This window comes from Dipodomys merriami, unplaced genomic scaffold (genome assembly GCF_024711535.1).
Source record: "Dipodomys merriami isolate MVZ:Mamm:240054 unplaced genomic scaffold, mDipMer1.0.p SCAF_30, whole genome shotgun sequence".
Taxonomy (NCBI): Eukaryota; Metazoa; Chordata; class Mammalia; order Rodentia; family Heteromyidae; genus Dipodomys; species Dipodomys merriami.
Genome location: NW_027204493.1, coordinates 1,529,033 through 1,551,283, shown reverse-complemented (window position 1 = coordinate 1,551,283; position 22,251 = coordinate 1,529,033). Strand labels below are relative to the sequence as shown.

The following is a 22,251-nucleotide window of genomic DNA, read 5'->3' as shown; positions in this document are numbered from 1 at the left end:
CCCCCAGGTGGCTGCATGCAGGTGGGAGGCAGATGACTCCTGGAGAAACAGTGTCGCAGGGAGATGGGGAGGACTATTCGCACAGCCCATCCTGGAGGGTCTCCAGCTCTGACTTCATTTGTTTGGAGGTAGCTGAGCCATCTGCTCAGAACCTTAAAACAAAATAAACCAAAGTGACAAACAAAAGATGGAATGTTTCTTTTAGTAATTTCTGTGCCATTTGGCCCTATTCTTTCTGTTTGCTAGGGGATCTTGTCTTTTCAGTGATGCAGTCTTTAATTACACAATTAAGGACACATGGCAGTCCGTTCTACCATAGTTGGAGATATTTTTTTGCCATGTTTGCACAAGAACAATGGCATTCCTGACAGTAAACACAGGAGGGACAAGCAGCAAAGGTCTCAGAGGAAAGCTAGGATAATCAAAAGCTAATGCATACAGTAATGTGGTTTCTTTAGAAACCTGGTTTACAACCAACAGGCAAAAGCAGCACTAAGCATCACAAAGACATGATCCATTTGGCCAATTGAAGGGTTAATGTTTATGGCCTCCAGAAAGAGGCTGCAGAGCCCCACATCTGGAAGTAATTATTCCAGCCTGGCTCTTGCTCAGCTCATCAAAAAAATAAAAATAAAGTGAAATAATAAAAATTATAATCCCTGTGCCCCCTGGTGGTTAGGAGAGGAACTACAACTTATCACAAAAGCAAGAGATGAATGAACCCTTAAATATGTATTTTAATGTTTTCGTTTCTTTCATGCATATGTTTCTAACGCATTTATAAGATTATTTCTTTGTTGCTTTGTATGTCCCTCCCCCACAGTGTAACCCCCGCTTTCACTATATTTGATGTCAGTATAACATGTGGAGGAGATGGGGGCAAACAAGTCGTTTAAGGATTCAGGTGGACCTGTTGCAACAATGAGAAGTACAAAATGTCATGTCAAAACCAGCTTTACAATGTCGGTGTGGGGGGGAGGAGGGGGGTATAATTGGGTGGGGGGAGGGGGGAGGCTGGGAAGGGAGGTGAAGGGTAAACAAAGGAGGAGGCTGCAATGCTTGGTAAGAAATGTATGCATTATCCTGCCCATGTAATTGTAGCCCCTCTGTACAGTATGTTCTCAAATAAAATAAAATAATATTAAAAAAAAAAAGCAAGAGATGTTTATATTTTATATTTTACTACTCTACTATTCAGGGTCAGATTTGTAGGCACAGATTCATCCTCGAGTTACATAATGACATTCTGATATTTTGGTGACATCCCTACATTCACTCCATACCTTAGTGTAAGGTCCGTACCTGGATGGCGAGCAGACTCCACCCTCCTCGTAGCAAAGTCTCCACCCAGTACCTGCGTTACCTAGGCAACTGGGACACCTGGAAGAGGTCACATCTGCATCCGCTGAGGTCACATCTGAATTTGATGTGGCCACACCTTTCCCCGCCCATACCCTACATAAGGCCTAACCTAGGCCCAGACGCTCTCTTGCTCTTGCTCTTCTTCTCTTGCTCTTGCTGCTCTTTTCTTTCTCTCTCTGTTCTATTCTAGCTCACTCTCTGTTCTTTTCTTGCTCTCTCTCTTTCCCAGCCACGTGGTGTGCCAACCTTGCCTGGTCCCAGCAGCTCTACCCCTTACCTGAATACCACGTGAGTGCTACTGTTCTTACCCCTCTCTCTGCTCTTTTCTGGCTCTTTTCTCTCTCTTTCCTCTCTTCCCAGCTCTCTCTCATTCCCAGGCCTTTCCCAGCCACATGGAGTGCCAACTTTGCCTGGTCCCAGCAGGTCTACTGAATAAACCTACCCCTTACCTGAATACCACGTGCGTGCTGGTGCTGTTCTTACTCAACTACCTCTTTTTGAAAACCTAACATAAATGGTGCCGTGACTTGGATAAAGCCTTAAAGTCAGGATTGCTGGGATTTCTCTGTTTTTTTTTTTTTCCTCTTTTTTCTTTTTTTGTTCTTCCCTTTTTGCTCTGAGGAATACCCACAGTTCTGACGGCCTTTTGCGAACCAGTCTGTCTGCGGCGGAATCAACGCATCGATACCATTGCTGCCTTCACATCCACGTCCACACCATTTCTCTACTCTGGTGAGTGAAACTACTCTACGGCTCTCTGTCACTCAGTCTCTGTCCAGACGTGGCGCCACGCCAGAGAGCTCCTACGGCCTTTAGCTGAAAGGCCGGTCACCTCTGAAGCCGAGGACGCTTGGCTTTGGGGGCTTCGCCATTTCTCTCTAGAGGGCTCTGGGGGAAGTCGGGACACCGCTTCTGCCTGGTCAGCTCTCCTTCACTCACCAGACTGACTCTACTTTTTGGCTTGTGCCCTGAAGAGTGCGACGCAGGCTGGGTCCCGGGGACCCCCCCTCTAGGTTCCCTCTCAAAGGCTAGCCATTCTAGGTTTAAAAATTGTCAGAGTTTCCATTTGTTCAGGTTTCCGTCAATGCCTCATGAGACTTCTCCAGACTCCGTCCAAGAGACTCGCCTCCTCCAGACTTCATCGAGGAATCAACACCCAAGTGACAGCTGCAGCCTGCTGCCTTCTCCCAGCATGGACCACATCCCAGCCTTTTACCCCTAAGACGCCCCTTGCCAGCAGGAAGTAGCCAGAGAGAGTCTTCGCCCTTTTTCATAATTATCAAAAGGCTGGAATGTAAGGTCCATTCCTGGACGACGAACAGACCTCGCCCAGTACCTGCGTTACCTAGGCAACTGGGACACCTGGAAGAGGTCACATCCGCATCCGCTGAGGTCACATCTTAACCTGATGTGGCCACACCTTTCTCCCACCTGATCCCACTTCCCTTTACCTGGACACACCCTTTCCCACCCCCTACCCTATATAAGGCCTAAACCGCGGCCAGACCGCCTTTTTCCTTTGCCAGCTGCGTGGAGTGCCAACCTTGCCTGGTCCCAGCAGGTCTACTGAATAAACCCCTTACCTAAATACCACTGCGTGGTGCGGTTCTTACTCAGCTACCTCTTTTTAAAAACCTAACACTTAGCTGATGCTAATGCTTCATATTGCAAATATTTAGCATCTCTTAAAAGCACAGCTCTTGTCTAGCTCAATTGTATGCATTAAGTTGGGCTAGTCACCCACTATATGTCACAGAAAATGCGCCATATAAATCCCTAAGCCTGGCACTGGTGGCTCACGCCTGTAATCCTAGCTATTCAGGAGGCTGACATCTGAGGATCACAGTTCAAAGCCAGACTGGGCAGGAAAGTCCGTGGGACTCTTATCTCCAATAAACCACCAGAAAACTGGAAATGGCATGGTGGCTCAAGCAGTAGAGCGCTGGCCTTGAGCTCAAGAGCGCAGGGACAGCGCCCAAGCTCACAGTTCAAGCCCCACGACCAACCAAAAAAAAAAAAAATCACCAAGAATTAAATGTAATTTGTTGACTCAGTCTTTGTTGTTGTTGTTTTTTTTTTTGAAGCAACTTTATTGAGAAGGTTCCTACACTGACCAGCCAGGGCCACAGCACAGGCTCAGGAGCTGATACTGCGACCTTGACTCAGTCTTTTTTTTTTTTTGGTCCAGTCGTGGGGCCTGAACTCTGGGCCTGGGCGCTGTCCCTCAGCTCTTGAGCTCAAGGCGAGCGCTCTACCACTTGAGCCACAGCGCCACTTCTGGCTTTTTTCTTTTTGCTTATGTGGTGCTGAGGAATCGAACCCAGGGCCTGAGGCATGCAAGGCAAGCACTGTACCACTGAGCCACCTTCCCAGACCCTTGACTCAGTCTTAATGACACTCTTCACCATTTACTCCCAGGCTTTCTGTCCAGCTTCTCCCTTCCTTTGCAATCCCTGCTTTCCCATCCCACACATCATTTCTCATGACATCAGAATCTTCTGCTGGGGGAACTTTTGTATTTACACTGTGGCCCTGGTACCACCTGGCTAGCAAATTCACATCTTTCTGGCCCGCCAAATTAGGGGGAAATCTCACAACTCCTAACCTAGATAACATGAGGAAAAGACCTCTGAACATTCAAAGGGGACTGGTCATTAGCCAGACACGAATACTCAAAAGCAAATGTTTCACTTTTAACTTTAAATTTGTTATCTGAATGTCATAGTTCACATCTGTAACCCTAGCTACTCAGGAGGCTGAGACCTATAGGACTGAGGTTTCAAGCCAGACCAGGGAGAAAAGTCCATCTGTAAGCCTGGCCTTGAATCTCTCTCTGGATCCCTGTCTCTCCATGTGATCTCTTCTACCATTGTGATGCTATCTACATGAAGCCCTCACCACAGGCAAGCCAATGCCAGAACCATGCTCTTTAATCTCCAGCACTTAAACTCAATAAGCCTCTTTCCTTATAAAACCTCAGAAGTTTTGGTAAAGCAACAAAAGTAGCCAAATACAATATCTATCCCCAGAATGGAACTCTCTGTTGCAGGAAGAGATATTGGAATTTGTTTGTTGTCATTGTTTTTTTTGTTTGAAAATGCTCTCAGTGCTGGACATAGTAGCATACATCTCTAATCACAGCATTTGGGAGGCTGAGATAGGAAAATCTTGAGTTTGAGGCCAACTGGGGCTATTACAGTGAGTATGAAGCCATCCTGAACTATATACAGCCAGACCTTGCAGAAAGCTCAGAACTCACTGATTTTATGTTTCTGGCTCTGGAACCTCACTCACAAAATAAATTCTAACATAATCTTTTGATTATGTTAGAAGAGCAAATGTGGGCTGGAGCTGTTGTTCAGAGCTTAAGTGCTTGTAGAGCATCAGTGAGGCCCTGTGTTTTAGCTTGTGGTAAGGGATGGCCATTCTAGGCCTGAAAGTAAAGGGCACATAGAGGTGAAAACACTCGGGTACAGTAAACAGCACTAATTAGAGTGTGAACCAATGAAAGTGGCCAAGTGTTCAAACCTTTCCTTGAGGAGTATGAATAGTTCAGGGAACGTGGAACCCCAAAGACAGAGATAGAGAGGGCGGACACAGAACCAGCACAGCATGTGTGAAAATGTGAGATGCTAAAGAAGCCTCAGCTCTGAGGATGGACAGATGGTGGAGAACAGCCTTCAAGAGATGCTTCCATTCAGTCTGAGGACAGTGATCCGACTGAAACAAAACTGCAGACTGGAGGGACAAAGCAGATTTCCCAGGCCCACGGGCAACTTCCAGTGGATGCCGGTGTGAGAAACTGGAATGGCTTTCCTGGGGATCTCTGCTGAATCTCAACCCTGCAGGCCTGGGTGCTTCTACTGAATCTGCTGTAAGAGATGCTCAGGATTGATTGAAAATGCCTGTTCAGGACAGTGTAGAGGCATGTCATTGGATACAACATGGAGTGACCAGGAACGAAGGGGAAAATGAGATTAATAAGTTTGAAATCAGCTGGACGGCTAACAAAAGAAACAAAAACCATAATGACTACAAGAGGGCAGGAATGTCTGTAATGTCAACCAACTTTGACAAGAGAAGCAATTTAATGCAGGGTTCTCTAATTCACCTCTCGGTGGCGTTGTATCTCTGGATAGCTACCGAGCTGCCGAGCTCTCTAGCAGGTCCAGAAACAAAAGGGTTTCTCAGCCAGGCCTCCCTCTGTGATTTCCTTGTCTTGGTGGTAATCGTAAATTTCTAGACTAAGCTTTGTATATTCAGAAACATGGAATGGACTTGGATGGGATGGAAATTTGAATTACTTGAATTTCCAAATGTGGTAGGTATGTTATAGTCAAAGAACACAGAAACATAGGAGAAAGCGCAAAGATTCTGAGTTGTTTAATGCTGGACACAGTAGTACATATCTGTAATCCTGACCCTTGGGAGGGTTGAAAGGTCAAGTGTTAGAGGTCAGCCTCTATAAAAAGAGTTCAAGACCAGTCTAAACTATACAATAAGACCTTGTCTCAAAAAACAAAAACAGAAAAAAAAATATCAAATTATGTTTTCGCTCCTGTAATTTGTAATACTAGCAATAAGTTACATATTTTGGAACAATGCTGACTTTTAAGTGGTTATAACAAGCACTGTTTTGGCAGATGAAGCAGCAAGTTGCCATGACATGAAGATATGAGGTTTCCCTTCAATGTTGGATAAACTACATTTTGCTTAAAACCTTAGGCATGAAAGAGAAGTCACCACAGAAGCTAGCTTATTAAATGAAGAGCAGAGAAGAGTGTATTTGTCAGGTTTTTTTGTTTTTGTTTTTGTTATGATTTTTTTTGTTATAAAAACATCTGAGGCTGGGAAGGTGGCTCAGTGGTAGATCGTTTGCCTTGCATGCATGAAGCCCTGGGTTTGATTCCTCAGCACCACATAAGCAAAAAGTAAAAAGCCGGAAGTGGTGCTGTGGCTCAAGTGGTAGCGTGCTAGCCTTGAGCTGAAGAGCTGAGGGACAGTACTCAGGCCCAGAGTTCAGGCCCCACGACTGGACAAAAAAAAATCTGAAGCTGGGTAATATTAGCTAATAAGAGTTAATTTAACTCCATTTTGCAGGCTGAATGTACAAACAGCAAGGCATCTTGTCAGAGTGGTCTGCTCATGATGGGAGGACCTGGAAAAGAGACAGATACCATTGATAGATTTAGTCAGGGGCCACCCTCACGCCTGTAATCCTAGCTACTCAGGAGGCTGAGATCTGAGGATTGTAGTTCGTAGCCAGTTCTGGCAGGAAAGTCCATGAGACTCTTGTTTCCAATTAACCACCAGAAAACTGGTAGTGGTGCTGTGGCTCAAGTGGTAGAGCACTAGCCTTGATCTGAAGAGCTAGGCCCAGGCCCAGAGTTCAAACCCCATGACCAACATAAACGTGGGGAGGGGAGAAAATCTTCTTCCTTCCCTCCCCTCACACTCTCAACAATGCATGGTCTGTGGCTTTTTCCCTACCCTCCACTTTTACAATGGCGACTAGATGGACCAGGTGCACCCCAAGGACCAGGAGAGAGTCATAATGTCTCTCCAAGGACAAACTGACAGCTGATATTCATTATACAAGGAATAAAGTGCTTTCAAAAAACATCGTGCTCCTGACTAGAAAATTATCCGCCCTCAGCAACCCTATAGAGGTTCTGTTCTTGCTGGCAGCCAGTGGCTCCTGCCTGTAATCCTAGCTACTCAAGAGACTGAGATCCAGAAGATCAAGGTTGGAAACCAGCCCAGGCAGGAAAGACGGTGAGACGGTGAGACTCCATTTCTAAAATAACCAGCAAAATAAGCCAGGCTGGGAGTGTGATTCAAGAAGCCCGATTCAAGAGCACCAGCCATGAGCAAGCAAGCACAAGGCTCCAAATTCAAACTCTGGTACTGGAAATAAAAATTCTTTCCTTTATTATTATTTTTGTTTGTTTGGAGGTTGAAGGAACCTGATCTATCTCTTTCTCTCTCAGTATGTGTGCATTCCCCTTTTCCCTCCCTAAAAACCTCTTCTCTCACCCTGTTACCCCAATTTAAGCTTTGCCTAATGAAACTTTTGCTAAGTTTCATTTCTATTGTCTCCATCATGAAGCTCCAGTGTCTAACATCCTCATGGCAAGACAGAACATAAGAGAGGCTGGGGAGAGGCCAGGCTTGCTCTTTATAACAATCCTTCCTTGAGAACTAGCTAGGGTCCCACAAAAATTACATCAGCTTCTTCCCATAGCCAGGCTCCAATACTTCCTCCTAGGCTTCCCAGGACCAAGCTTTGAATAAACAAACGCCCTCTGGGGGATGTGCTTAAACCATATCCAAACCATAGCCAAGAACCAACATCACCTGTGACTTGACACACACACTCGCCAGGCTGATTGCTGCCATTCCACCTAGCCACAAGTGGCCTGCGGATTAAATCTGCAAACCCACTCTCAGCAAACTCAAGGTCTTGACCTTTTTATTTCCCACCAGACGTGCAGGTATCTGGTCCAGTTGTTTCCGCTTCCCTGGATTCAATTTAGCCTGGAGGTGAAAATCAAGGAGGTTCAAATTTTAGCCTGGAGGGTGAGAATTGTATATATCACAGAGTAAGTATCAAAGTGACAGAAACAAAGAGCAACCTTCAGGCTTTTACACCCTTACCTTTTTGAGTTTCTCTCTTCCCATTCAAGATGTCTCCATGGTAACTCACTCAGAGCCTGCAAACAGCCACCCCATGGGTCTGTGAGAGATTGGATTACTGCTCCCAGTTCTTCAGTGCCTTCCTGCAACAGAATTACAACATCCACAGCCTCCGCCGTGTGGCTCCTCAGGGTCTGGAGTAGGCACAGTACCTTCTTGTGACCCATGGGTACGATGTAATTTGTTAGTGGAATAAGTAGTGGATGTTATCTGGGCAGAGGGCGCTTGTTTTGTTTTGTTTTTACCGTGCTTGTTTGGTTTGGCCTGGCTTCTTCAATTTCTGCCGTCTCCTTGGAGATGAGTCATGTGTGGGGCAGACTTAAAGCAGACCAACAGCCTGAGCAGAACCACCACCGCTGGCCTGAGCACCTCTAAGTGAAATATATAGATGCGATGTTGATGTTGTTGGTGATGAATTATGATGTGCTCTGTGCAGAGCCATTGCAGTACAGACCACCTGCTCCAGCCCTCTTTGGGGGCCATCTCATGTTTAGTATGTATGTAGCTCACTCCTAACCAGATGTGCCCTAGCCACTGCCAGCTGTGACTGGAATTCTCTGCTGCTCTAATGCCACCTCCAGGTTTGCAGCAGCCCTGCGCAGGGCCCCGTCTCTGCAGCAGGAAGTCTCTGGCTCTGAACCCAAGACTGAGTTGCAGCCAGAGAGCCAAAGGAAGCTGACAATGTGCATGATTTTTCTCACAAGTTCTGTGGCCAAGACAGTAATTATGTTGCATGGGAGGAGGAAAATGGGGATAGGTACTTCTTTTGGGTTTTTTTTTCTGAAGTTTTAAAAATGATCTTTATTGGGTGCCGTGGCTCATGTCTATAGTCCTAGCTACCCTACCTGAGATCCGACTTGTCCTACCTGAGATCTGAGCTATAATCTGTACTCCTAGCTATCTACCTGAGATCTGAGGATCGTGGTTCAAAGCCAGCTTGGGCCGAAACTCGGTGAGACTTTTATCTCCAATAAACTACTCAAGAAAAAAGAGCAAAAAGAAGCTCAGGGCCCAGGCCCATGCCCAAGCCCAGCAAAGAATTATAATAACAACAATAATATTATTATCTTTAAGTAGTTGTACAAAGCAGTCCCTTCAACAAAGCAGTTTTTGAATACAACGCATCTTGCTCAATGTCACCCGTATCAACTCTCATCGATCCCTTCCTACTTACCCCTCCCCTTACTCTTCTTAATTTTGTAAACTATACATTGAATTCTTGACTGCTTTCTCCCCTACTTCTGTTAGAATTTGACATTTTCACCTTGTTTTTAAGTGAACCTTTGAGTTTTTGTTTCTTTGGGGGGTCCAGTTGTGGGCCTGAACTCTGGGCCTGGGTGCTGTCCCTCAGCTCTTCAGCTCAAGGCCAGCGCTCTACCACTTGAGCCACAGCGCCACTTCCGGCTCTTTTTTTTCTGCTTATGTGGTGCTGAGGAATTGAACCCAGGGCCTCATGCATGCAAGGCAAGAGCTCTACCAATGAGCAACCTTCCCAGCCCCCAACCTTTAAGTTTTTAAAACAAGTATTTCACATTGCTAGGGTAGACATTATCACAAAAGTAAAGCAAATAGTATAATACACTTTACATGTATATGCAATCATGTAACCCCCCAAAAAAAACCATCAATCCTTAACAATCTGGCCCATCCACACCTGTAACTCCCTCCTCTTCTCCCAAATTATATTAAAGCAAACCTCAAATATGGTGGTATCATTTCATCCATAAATATTTGAGTATGCTTTTCTTAAAAATATATTTTTTATGTACAGTGTGTCATACCTATAATCCCAGCTACTTAGGAGAAAAAGATCAAGAGAATTGCAGTTCTAGGAAAGTCTGGACAGAAAGCTATTGAAACTCCATCTCAACAAATGAGCAGTATGTAGTAGCACATGCAGATAACCACATTCAAAAGGGAAGGAATAGGAGAGAAAAATCACACACAGCCCAAGATGGCCCCAGGCAAAAAAAAAATCGTTAAAAATAAATCAAAAGTTTATTGCAGCATTATTTACCATAGCTAAGATATGGAACCAACCCACATGCCCCTCAGTAGATGAATGGATCAAGAAAATGTGGTATATATACACAATGGAATTCTATGCTTCCATCAGAAAGAATGACATTGCCCCATTTGTTAGGAAATGGAAAGACTTGGAAAAGATTATATTAAGTGAAGTAAGCCAAGCCCAAAGAAACATAGGTCCCATGGTTTCCTTTATTTGCAATAACTAGTATATGTCTGAGTCAAGCAGAAAAGGTCAAATAAGTTGATGTTAGGGAAATGAACCCTAAGATATGTATTCAAATGTTTTTTTTTTCTTTCATGCGATTGTTTCTAATACATTTATAAGATTATTTCTTTTCTTTTCTTTTTTTTTGTCAGTCAAGGGACTTGAACTCTGGGCCTAGGTGCTGTCCCTCAGCTCTTCAGTTCAAGGCTAGCGCTCTACCCCTTGAGCCACAGTGCCACGTCCGGTTTTCTAGTGGTTTACTGGAGATAACGGTCTCACAGACTTTCCTGCCCGGGCTGGCTTTGAACTGCACTCCTCAGATCTCAGCCTCCTAAGTAGCTAGGATTATAGGCATGAGCCACCGGCACCCAGCTGTAAGATTATTTCTTTGTTGCTTTGTATGTCCTCCCCCCCCCCCAACGGTATAACCCCTGCTTTCACTGTATTTGATGTCGGTATAATTTGTGGAGGGGAAGGGAAAAAACAAATCGTTTAAATAGGGATACAGGTGGACGCATTGCAACAATGAGATGTACAAGTCGTTATGTCAAAAATGAACTTTACAACTTTGGTGGGGGGAGGAGGATTGGGCGGGGGGTTGGGAGGAGGATGGGAAAGGATGGGAAGGGGAAACAAAGGAGGAGGCTACAATGCTTGATAAGAAATGTACTCATTATCTTGCCCATGTAATTGTAACCCCTCTGTACAATAAAAAAAAGAAAGAAAGAAAAAAGAACCCCCCCCCCCAAAAATAAAGTAAATAAATAAATCAAAAAAGAGGGGCTGGGAAAGTGGCTCAGTGGTAGAGCGCTTGCCTCACATGCAAGAGGCCCTGGGTTCAATTCCTCAGCACCACATAAACAGAAAAAGGTGGAAGTGACGCTGTGGCTCAAGTGGTAGAGCGCTAGCCTTGAGCTGGAGAGCTGAGGGACAGCTCCCGGACCCAGAGTTCAAGCCCCACGACTGACAAAAAAAAAAAAAGTGTTCATTATTATGCAATAAATCTAATAGTGTCAATTTGTCTTGTCAGTATTCAAATTTCCAGTTGCCTCATCTATGTGAGAAAATTTTCTCTTTCTTTTTCAAATGAGGTTTGTGATTTTTTTTTACATTAATAAAATCAACCTGCTTGTTTTGATTTGTATGTATTTTTCAAAGTACAATCAGGACCTCAATAAGTGTTTTAAATCTCAACACACAGGAGGAAATCATAACAGCAAAAATGATATAAAATAGAATGTTAAAAATAAAAATGGAACAGAAAAGACACAAGGGGACAGCAGGTATGTGCTCCCAGCAAAGTGCATTAAGGAATTTGGGTTCTCTCTTCCTTAAAGTAAGAAGGGTTCAGAGATTAAACAGTTTTCCTCTGTTAGGAGTCTCACTTTTTATCGTTGGTATGAGATCTATCTTAGAGGTTCTTCCTCCTCCTCCTCCCTCCCTCCCTCTCTCCCCTTCTTCCCCTGCTACTCCCCCCATTCCTCCCTGCCTTTCTCCCCCTCTTCCCCCTCCCTTCCCCTTGTAGCACTGAGTTTTGAAACCAAGACCTCAGACACACTAGGCAAGCATTCTACCCCTCAAGCCATACCTTTAGCCCTTTAAAAAACAAACAAAAACACCAACTTTTTTACTTTGTCTTTGAGACAAGGTCTTTCAGCTACCTTTGTCCAGGCTGACCTTGACTCAAAATCTTTCTACCTCCCAAATAGAATTACAGGCATTTACCACCAGATGCAGTTATTTATAGGATTCACTGCCCACATACTTTCAATTACTTTGTTACTTAAACCCACCACCACCACTCCCTACACACACAGAAGGTCTTGCTATATAGCCTATGTGGCCCAGACTGGCTTTGAACTCATGATCTTTCTGGGAACTGGAATCATAGACATGCACAACTATGCTCAGCAAGATCCCTTTTAATCATAGGCTCTCCCCCCAACTCTTTTGTATTTACCTATTGGGGAAACAAGGTTATTATCCTTTATGGTTTGTCAGAAGAAAAAACACCACAGTGTCTATTTTTCACTGCTCTCCAGCACATCATTGAATCCAGAAGGCTTCTGTGACCTCAGAAGGTATGGGGCTTTCTCGCCATCCATCTGCAGGCAAGCTGTGCTGCAACAGCTGAGCTTCCTCTAATTCAGTTCAGTGCTCACACTGTTTATCGGAAGTGGGTAGCCACAGGTCCCAAAGGTCAGAGGCTCAGTTCCAAGAGTGTCCCCCCTCTGTGTTGGATGCCAATCACAAGTTCCATGTTGTTTTTACCTGCACTTCTAATCAATCGGTTATATATTGAGGTCCCACCACTCTGTCCTTGGGTTGATTTGCTTGAGCAGCTCACAGAACTCAAAAAGACAGTTGCTTATGCCTACATCTATTCTTAAAATATATGTATATAATATATATATATATATATATGTATGTATTACAAAGGACATAGATACAGAGGTGCATAGGGTTTGTATGAGTCAGGGAAGGAACAAGAGAAGATTACAGAGAGCTTCTGTGTCCTCTCCTGGCACTCTGTCTCCAGGTGTCTGGAAGCTCTCTGCCTGGCCTGGAATTCTGTGGAGACTTCTCTGCATATGGAATGCTAATAGACAGAGTGGGAAAACCCAGCAAGGACTGTCAGTTTTAGCTTTCTTGCTGGATTCTCAGCAAGATTCCTCAGCCCAGGGTATGAGTATTCCATTCTCCTGGAATGAGAGGGTCTCATGATCTACTAATATTGGACAAGAATATGTCAGAGAATCTTTTTTTTTCTTTGTGTCAGTCATGGGGCTTGAACTCTGGGCCTGGGCACTGTCCCTCAGCTCTTCAGCTCAAGGCCAGTGCTCTACCACTTGAGCCACAGCACCTCACAGACTTTCCTGCCTGGGCTGGCTTGGAACCGCAATCCTCAGATAGATCTCAGCCTCCTGAGTAGCTAGGATTACAGGCGAGAGCCACCAGCACCTGGCTTATGTCAGAGAATCTGTGTGGGCAGTTACAAGATGGGAAAGAGGAGGAAGATTAGAGTTTCTAGACCCGCTTTGGAGAAGAGAAATTCTTGTTCTTATGGCTTGCCTCAAGGAAGGAGTGAGGAGCCAGGAAATAGTGCTGAAGAAAAATACATATTTCACAGCATCACACTTCCTAACACTTGTGGATTTTGCTTACTACATCATCTGGTAGCTTAAACACACTCAGTCTTCTGTATTTTCTAAAAACTTGGAGTTGGAATTAGATCAGTATTTTTCTACAGAAAAATCTGGAAAATAGAGAAAAGCACAAATAGAACAAGGCATAATTTCCTCAAAATTTCATGCTTTAAAATTTCTTTTTTAGTAGGACAGATCAAAACAGAAAACACAGCTCCTTCCCCTCTAGAAAACTCTCTTCAAGAGTAATCTCAGAAGCTGGGCACTGGTGGCTCACACCTATAATCCTAGCTACTCAGGAGGCTGAGATCTGAGAATCATGGTTGAAAGCCATCCTGGGCAGGAAAGTCCCTGAGACTCTTATCTCCAATTAACCCAGAAAACTAGAGGTGGTGCTGTGGCTCAAGTGGTAGAGCACTCACCTTGAGCTGAAGAGCTGAGGGATAGTGCCCAGGCCCAGAGTTCAAGCCCCATGACCTACCAAAAACAAAAACAAAAACAAAAATGAGTAATCTCAGCTAACAATTTGGGACTTGGAGGAAACAGTTCAAACTTGTTGTTGTTGGGCTTAAACTTGGGGCCTGGATGCTGTCCCTGAGCTCTTCAGCTCAAGGCTAGCGCTCTACCGCTTGAGCCACAACGCCACCTCCGGTTTTCTAGTGGTTTATTGGTGATAAAGAGTCTCATGGGCTTTCCTGCCCGGGGTTGGCTTTGAACCGCCATCCTCAGATCTCCAGTCTCCTGAGTAGCTAGGATTACAGCTGTGAGCCACCAGTGCCCAGCAGTTCAATCATTTTTAAATGAAGGAAATGTGATGATCAATTTTATGTGCCAACTTGACTGGGCCATGTGGTAACCAGATATTGGATCAAACATGATTCTGGGTGTGTCTATGAGAATCTTCTTCTTCTTCTTTTTTTTTTTTTTTTGGTCGGTCATAGGGCTTGAACTCTGGACCTGAGCGCTGTCCCTCAGCTCTTCAGCTCAAGGCTAGTGCTCTACTACTTGAGCTACAGTGCCACTTCCGGTTTTCTAGTGGTTTATTGGAGATAAGAGTTTCACAGACTTTCCTGCCCAGGCTGGCTTTGAACCGTGATCCTCAGATCTCACCCTCCTGAGTAGCTAGGATTACAGGCATGAGCCACTGGTGCCTGGCTGAGAATCTTTTCGAGTGAAATTTACTTTTGAAAATTGGTAGAACTTGAAAAGCAGATTATTCTCACCCCTAATGTTAATGGGCCTCATCTAACAAATTAAAGAACTAAGCTGAATGAACTGAATGAACAGGCTGACCCCTGGATGATAAAGGGAAATTCTTCCTGCCTGAGTACTTGAATGAGATATTGGTCTTTTCTCATTTTTCAGACTCAAACCAAATCATTGGATCTTCTTGGATCTCAAGCCTCTACCTTTACATCTAGAACATAAACTAAGAGCTCTTCTGATTCTCAGGCCTCTAGGGCATGGTCTGGGTCTACACATTAGCTTTCCAGAGTTCTCAGGCTGCAGACTTAAGATATAGAATTTTCTCAGCTGGAACCTCACATGTATAAAAATTCATGAACATTTAAGTCTCTTTATAAAACAATCTAGTAATTTGCAAATACACATATCCTTCTGCATACTTGAAATCATCTCTAGACTATTTATAAAGCTTAATATAATTGTTACAAACATAGTTGTTATATTGTGCATTTAGGGAACTTTGACAAGGAAAAGTCTATGTGTGCCAGGTGTTGGTGGCCCCCACCTGTAATCCTAGCTACTCAGTAGGCTGAGATCTGAGGATTGCAGTTCAAAGCCAGCCCAGGCAGGAAAGTCGTGAGACTCTAATCTCTAACAAACCACCAGAAAACTGGAAGTGGTGCTGTAGCTCAAGTAGTAGAGCACTAGCCTTGAGTTGAAGAGCTGAGGGACAACTCCCAGGCCCAAAGTTCAAGTCCCATGACTGGAAAAAAAAAAAAGGCTATGTGTTTTTTAAGTATAGGTTAATTTGGTGAGGACCACATTTTCAGTCTATGGCTGACCTAATTCAAGGTTGGGAAACTTGCAGATAGAGAAGGTTATATACCCTATTAGAGGCCAGTAATGACTACAGAAGACTAAGTGGAGGGGATGGGACTGGAACTTGAGCAAGGCAATGAAAGCTAGGTAATATTTAAGTATGTGTAGACAAGGACAGAGTCTACAAGGAAAGCAAAGTGAAAGAACCCTTAAATCTATTAAGTAGGCCTTAGTGGGGAAGCTGGGTAGATCTGAGACTTGGGGTTGTTGAATTACGCAAGGTTTTAGATGCCAATGAAAGGAATGTAGAATCCTATGGGCAAATATATATATATATATACATATACATACGTATGTGTATATATACATATACGTATGTATATATACATATCAATAACTACAGGTAGCAAGACCAAAGGCATGGTGTTGAAGAAGTTAGATGTGCATACAAAATGGTTCAAAAAGCAATATGTCACTATACACAAGACCAAGACTTGGAAATAACCTAAATGTATATCACTGGATGAGAGGTTAAGAAAAATGGGTTACATACACACATTGGAGTATCATACAGCTTTAAAGAAGGTGGTCCTGTAATGTGTGAAACAGAGGAACCGAGAGGACATTGTGCCAGGGAAAATAAGTTAGTCACAAGAAAGATGAATACTTCATGATGCTGCTGATCCAAGATACACTAAAATGGTCAAATCTGTAGAATCAAATAGTAGAATATTGATTGACAGGAACTGGAAAGGCGGGAAAAGAAGGGTTCTTTATCAGTAGGTATGAAGTTTCAGTTAAGATGAAGAGCTGCTGTGCCATGTCTTTATAGTTAACTGTACTGTATGCCTAAAAATCTATCAAGCTTGGTGTGGTGGTAGGCACTTACAATCCCAGTTACTTGGGAGGCTGAGGCAGGAGAGATCACTTAAGCCAAGAGTTAGGAGGCCAGCCTAAGCAATATAACAAGACTCCTTCTCAAATAAATTTTTTTAAGCCAGTGGCTCAGCCCTTCCTTAATCCTAGCTGAGAGGTTGAAGTTTTCATCCTAGCTGAAGGCTCAGATCTGAGAATCACACTTCCAAGGCAGCTTGGACAGACAAATTCTCAAAAGTCTGGAAGCAGACGTGTGGCTTTGAGTGGTACAGTACCAGCCTTGAGTTAAAAAAAAAAAAAGCCAAGCAAGAATACAAGGCCCTGAGTTCAAGCCCCAGTAGCAACACGCACACACACAAAATGTTGTAGTTAAAATAATATATTTCATGATAAATGTTCTCAATAAAATAAAATTTTGGGGGGGGCTGGGAAGGTGGCTCAGTGGTAGAGCGCTTGCCTTGCATACCCGAGGCCCTGGGTTTGATTCCTCAGCACCACATAAGCAAAAAGAAAAAAAGCCGGAAGTGGCGCTGTGGCTCAAGTGGTAGAGCACTAGCCTTGAGCTGAAGAGCTGAGGGACAGCACTCAGGCACAGAGTTCAGGCCCCACGACTGGACCCAAAAAAAAAACATAAACAAAAAAATAAAAAAATTTTTTAAGTAGCAGAATTGCTTGGCAAGTTCTATTTTGAAGGAGCACATGAATACCATTATCAAGCTGTATAAAAAAATCACACATGAGGGCCTGGGAAGGTGGCTCAGTGGTAGAGTGCTTGCCTTACATGCATGAGGCCCTGGGTTCGATTCCTCAGCACCACATAAGCAGAAAAAAGAAAGAAGTGATGCTGTGGCTGAAGTGGTAGAGCGCTAGCCTTGAGCTGAAGAGCTGAAGGACAGCACCTAGGCCCAGAGTTCAGGCCTCATGACCAACAAAAAAAAAAGAAATCACACATGACATCTACAACCATATTTGCTGCCCTCCAAAAGGAAATGAAGGTTTGTACAATGAGTGCCAACACTTTCACACCCTGGCTCCTGGATACACCCTCCTACTCTTCAGTCCTCTGGACTCTCTCCTTCTCATACTTTCATTGCCCCCAGGGTGTGACTCATTGACTCTAGATACATTTTAGCTACTAGCCTTGCTCAGTCAGCTTCAAACTCCCTTCATGTGTCTGCCTGACAAGAGAGACTTACACTAAATATCAGGTGCCATATTTCAGTATCTCGAGAGTCCTACTGCCAACATTTAAATTCTAGCTCCATCTTTTTCTGTGTAACCTGAGGCCAGTGCCTTAAACGATCTGTGCCTCTGTTTCTTCATCTGTGAAATGGGGCAAGTCACAGCATTTCTCATCATAGAGTTATTTGGAAGATTAAAAAGGACGATACATATAAAGGCCTACAATAATAATAGTGCTCTATCATTGTTATTGTTATTATTATTATAACATATATAAAGCAAGAAAGATATTTATTCTTCCACTACTCTATATGTTCCAGAGCTAGTGAAGTCACCAATAATCCTGAACTTTGGCCTCAGGATCTTGTGGCTATGTACTGCAGCTCAGATAGCTTCCCTGGGAAAGCTGGATTTCTACCCTGCTGGCTGGCTCCTTTTCCATTTCATCCACTTAAGGGAGTGCCTTTGTTGGGATTAGTTCCTGCCTATCCCTGTAACCTGCAGCTCCTTCCCCTGCAGGAAGTGATATCAGACATACAGTCCTCTAAACTCAGTGCCAGTTCACAAGTAATAACTGCTGAGTTTTAGAGAATGAGAACTGTATACATTATGATTTCAAGGAAAGAAAAAGTATTATCCTAGTCCCAAGTGGGAAGGATGGGTCTTTAATGAAAAGCCCAGTCATAGGCAAAAAGAGCAACACAGGAAGTATCACAATACTAGACTTCAAATTATACTACAGCACCATAGTAACCAAAAAAAGAAGCTTAAAAACAGGCACAAAGACAAGCCAGAAATAAAACTACACAGCTATAGCCATCTAGTTTTTGATGGAGTCAGAAACATATGCTGGAGAAAAAGACAGGCTTTTTAACACATGGTACTACAAAAACTAGTCAAAAGGTAAATATTTTCTGACTAGGACCTCAATTGCCCAGAAAATAAGAGCAAGAATAAACAACTAGGACTAGACGACATCAAATGAAAAGGCTTCCATACAGCAAAAGAAATAATTACAAGAATCAATCCACAGAAGGAGAGATAATCTTTTCCACCTATGATAAAGGATTGATATCCAGAATATACGAGCTGCATTAAAAATATGCAAACTACTCAATTAATAAGTGAGCAAACATGTTGAATGAACATTTCCCAAAAGAAGATATGTAAAAATGAAAATTGTAGCAAAGAAAAAAATATGTACAACTGTCTAACAAGACATGCAAAAGAAGAGCCCGCCTCCCTCCGTTTGATTGAGTGTCATGGGTGCCTCGGGTTGAAAGAGAGAGAGGGAGAGGGGGAGAGAGAGAGAGAGAGAGAGAGAGAGAGAGAGAGAGAGAGAGAGCTGGAAGCGATCAAAGCTTGAGTCAGGGAGATGGAGGAAGCAGCTGAGAAGCTAAAGGCGCTACAGAACGAGGTAGAGAAGCAGATGACCTGGAGCCACCTCCAGGCAATGCTGGCCCAGCGATCATGTCTATTGAAGAGAGGATGGAGGCTGATGCCCGCCCCCTCTATGTTGGCAACATGGGCCATGGTGCAACTGCAGAACTGCCAAAAGCTTACTTTCATGGCTGTGGTTCAGTCAACGGGGTGACCATACTTTGTGACAAGTTTATGGCCATCGCAAAGGGTTTGCGCCTGTAGAGTTCTCAGACAAAGAGTCAGGGAGGACTTCCCTGGCCTTCGATGAGGTCCTTTCTGGAGGAAGACAAAGCAAGGTTGTTAGCAAATTAAGATGAATTAAGACTTTGCCAGAGAACCACATGGACATCTAAGTACATAGAACAAAGAAAGGTTTAGAGGGGGGTGGCAAGACTCCTTCTCACAAGGGAGGAATGAGAAGAAGCACCTGCTATTGTCTGGGGTGACCTATATAACCTAGGAGGTTTAGGAGGGGCTAGAAGGGGCTAGGAGGTGGAGGCCCTGGTGTGGACATGTGGGCCAGGGGCTTCATCATGGTGCACTAGGATTTATGGCTGCTGTCCAAATAGTAAATAAGGGTCCTGCAGCTGCCCAGACCTGAAGGTCACTCTAAGGGGCTCACGTTATCTTCTATGGTGGTAGCTGCCCCAGAGAAGGGCCATCCCAAGGTAAAGGAGGCTGGAAGTTGATTATTTACTGCCTTTACTACATGGGCCTGGTGTTGCCTAGGAAGGGGGCATGCCAAGCTGTGGAGAGGGGAAGGAGTGGACTAAGCTATGGGAAGGGACTCATCTCGCTAACACAGGTGATTCCCAAACAGACCAACAGACAGGGCATCAGTACACAGACCCGGGTTTCCCACACGCCGGCTGCCCTGCCAGGACCAGAAACTACCACAGTTCCCCATCTCGATTCTCCAATGGTTTTAACAGCAGGCCCCGGGGTGGAGTCTACAGGGGCTGGGCTAGAGCGACATCATGGCATTGCCCTTACTAAGAAAAAAATAAAGCCTACTCAGGAGGCTGAGACCTGAGGATCGTGGTTCAAAGCCATCCAGGGCAGGAAAGTCATGAGACTCTTATCTCCAATAAACAACCAGAAAACCGGAAGTGCGCTGTGGCTCAAGTGGTAGAGAGCTAGCCTTGAGCTAAAGAGCTGAGGGACAGAGAGCCCAGGCCCGGAGTTCAAGCCCCATGACCGAGCTCCCCCCAAAAAGAACCAAAAATTGTGTATAGGGGGTGGGGAGAGGAAAGAAGGAGACCAAAAAGGAATAAAAAAGAAGAAAGAAAAAAAGATGACTTTGATGGAAAATTTTATTTACTTATTTTTCTGTCGGTCATGGGACTTGAACTCTGGGCCTGGGCGCCGTCCCTCGGCTCTTCAGCTGAAGGCCAGCACTCTACCACTTGAGCCACAGCGCCACTTCGGGTTTTCTGGTTGTTTATTGGAGATAAGAGTCTCATGACTTTCCTGCCCAGGATGGCTTTGACCCATGATCCTCAGATCTCAGCCTCCTGAGTAGCTAGGATTACAGGCGTGAGCCACCAGCACTCGGCCCCCAAAAAATACTAAGAAAAATAAAAAAAGATATAATGTGGAAGCGGGGAGAATCCCCCAACCAACCTGCTCTGGGGAATAGGGAGAGACCCAGGGGCTGGGGCCAGGGGCTGCTCATCCATCTGGGGATTCACCAGGGACAAGTCTCACATTCCCCTGCCCCCTCTATTCCCTTGGGGGCTGCTCAAGGGTAGGCGGGATGGGTGGTAGGATGGTTTTTGTTTTGTTTTGTTTTGTTACCCAGGGCTGTAGAAGGACATCAAAGTGTTCTGCTCTGTTACCTTTGCTCCATCTTCTCCCTGCCTATGGCAGACCCTACCTGCCTGCTCCTGTCCTGCCAAGTCTACTACCCACCCCACCCCTCTCTCCCAGCTCCCTGCCCCTCCAGATTGCCTGGTGAGCTGTTTCATCTCCTTTTGTGTTTCCTTTTCTGTTTTGAGTGTCTGTCTTTGCAGGTTTCTGTAGCCAGAAGATGTCCTGTCCACTCCCAGTGGCTCCAGTGTAAATTCCCCTTCCCCCAGGGGCGATGCACTACCTTGTTTTGGAGGGTTTGAAGGCATTTTTATTTTTCAGTTTTTTGTTTTGTTTTTTTCCCTTTGCATTTCTTGCCCTTTTATTTGGAGGGAATGGGAGGCGTGGGAACTGGGAGGTGAGAGATTGGATTGTTGTTGTTGTTGTTTAGCTCATTTCCGGGAGGGATGGGAATTTTTTTTTTAATGTGTAATGAATAAAGTTGTTTTGAAAATTTTAAAAATATGCCAAAATGTTCAACATCTTTAGCCATAAAGGAAATACAAATCAAGATCCACCTCTGTCAGAATGGCAATCATCAAGAAAACAAAGAACAACAGATGCTAACAAGGACTCAGGAATAAAATTTCATGCACTGTTGATTGTTGTATAAACTAATGAAACTACTATAGAAATCAGTATGGAGGTATCTCAAAAAAAGATCTGAAAGAGAGTAAATCAATACATGAGAAAGACATCTGCATATCCATGTTTATTGCACTACTGTTCACACTTGCCAAATGATGGAATCAGTCAAATTGCCCAATAAACAACAAATGGATAAAGAAAATATGGTACATATACCATGGAATCCTACTCAGCTATCAATAAACATTTTCAGGAACAGGGATGGACTGTGGATCATATTGAGATGAACCAAACTCAAAAAGCCAAATACAATGTACACACACACACACACACACACACACACACACACACACACACACACACACACACACACACAATTTGATTGTAACTGTAAGTCTTTTTGAGAGGTTCAGGAGAGGAAAAGAGATTGGTGATGGATGATAATACAGAAATGTTCTGTGTCTATGCATGCAATAAAAGGAAAGTCAGCAGTATGAGCTTCGGGATATATTTGCTGAGGCACGACTTCAGGCCAGATGGTGTCCTTGGGTCTGCTGATTGTCCAGCGGTGTAGTCCTTGCTGCTCTGTACCTTCAAGTCCAGTGTCAACCACAAGATAAGGAATGTAGTGACTGTGCCTAGAGCTATGCACACATTCTTGAATGTCCACATGGGAGGATGGGGAAATGGAGATAGAACAAGAAAAAGAAAAGAAAAACATGTTTGGTTTTTTTTCCTTTAAAAAAAATGTGCATAAAGCCAGGTGCTGGTGGCTCATGCCTGTAATCCTAGCTATTCAAGAGGCTGAGATCTGAGGATCTGGTTCAAAGCCAGCCTAGGCAGGAAAGTCCAAGAGACTATAATCTTCAACTAACCACCAGAAAACCAGAA

At 44.2% G+C, this 22,251-nt stretch overlaps 1 pseudogene; it reads left to right on the top strand.

Moving 5' to 3' along the window:
- Positions 1-18,844: 18,844 nt before the first annotated feature.
- Positions 18,845-19,920, top strand: LOC138840652 (polyadenylate-binding protein 2-like; annotated as a pseudogene).
- The last annotated feature ends 2,331 nt before the right edge of the window (positions 19,921-22,251 follow it).